The sequence below is a fragment of the Manacus vitellinus genome, unplaced genomic scaffold (assembly GCF_001715985.3).
Source record: "Manacus vitellinus isolate BGI_N305 unplaced genomic scaffold, ASM171598v3 scaffold_18_pilon, whole genome shotgun sequence".
In the NCBI taxonomy this organism is placed as follows: Eukaryota; Metazoa; Chordata; class Aves; order Passeriformes; family Pipridae; genus Manacus; species Manacus vitellinus.
The window spans coordinates 162936-164238 of record NW_021939324.1 but is presented as its reverse complement, the minus strand read 5'-3'; positions in this window follow the sequence as shown (position 1 = coordinate 164238).

Genomic DNA, 1303 nt, shown 5'->3' with positions numbered 1-1303 from the left:
GACTTCTGCTAGAATTCTGTGTGAAGCAACGGTTCACCATCACTAATACTATCTTTCAACAGAAAAATAGTCTGAAGACAACCTGGCTGCATCCTAGATCCAAGCATTGGCACCTCATTGATTATGTCTTGGTGCGACAGAGAGATGTTTGCAATGTCCATCACACCCGCTTGATGCCCAGTGCAGAATGCCAAACAGACCATTGGCTTGTGCACTGCAAACTTAACTTCAATCTTAAATTCAAACCTAAAAGAGTCAGTATCCCAAGGAAGAGACTCCAAATTAACAATCTCCAATCAGCCACAGTGAGAGACAGATTCCAGGCAAACCTTCAAACTAGGCTCGAAAATTAATTCTATAGATTCTATAGATCCCTCCCGTGAAACACTCTGGCACCATATGAAAAACAGCATCCAGCAGTCCTCTGAAGAATCCTTAAGGTCCTCCTTCAAGAATAACAAGGACTAGTTTGATGAAAACAATCAAAAGATCCAAGTGTTGTTGAGGAAGAAGAGAACTGCTTATCAAGCACACTTTGCACTGCCATCCTGTCACATAAGAAAAGCAGCCTTTCGTCTTGCATGCAGCAAGCGCTGAAAGAAACTCCGTGACATCCAGAACAAGTGGTGGATCAATCTAGCTGAAAAAACTCAATTATGCGCAGATATGGGTGATTACAGAGGATTCTATGAGGCCCTGAAAACAACATACGGGCCTACATATCAAACCCAAAGTCCTCTACTCTGCGCAGATGGTCAAACGCTTCTAACAGATAAAACCTCCATTCTTAATCGATGGTCTGAACACTTTCAGACTCTTTTCAGCACTAGCCATGTAGTTCAAGACTCAGTAATTCAGTCCATCACACAACAACCGGTGAAGAATGACTTGGATATTGCCCCCACTTTGGGAGAAACTCTTAAGGCCATTCAGCAGGTGAAAATCCGCAAGGCAGCTGGGGTTGATGGAATTCCACCTGAAATCTGGAAACCTGGGGGCCTTGCACTCCATGCCAAATTTCATGAGTTTGTGTTGCGCTGTTGGGATCTAGGTGAACTACCATTAGACCTTTGTGATGCAGTCAAAATCACTTTGTAAAAGAAGAAAGGAATTAAATCAGATTGCTCAAATTACCAAGGTATTACTCTGCTCTCCATTGCTGGCAAAATCTTGGCAAGAATACTCTTGAACAGACTAATACCCACTATAGCAGAAAGAATTCTACCTGAAAGCCAATGCAGTTTCAAGCCAACAGGAGTACCACAGACATGGTGTTTGTTCTCAGACAACTGCAGGAGAAGTG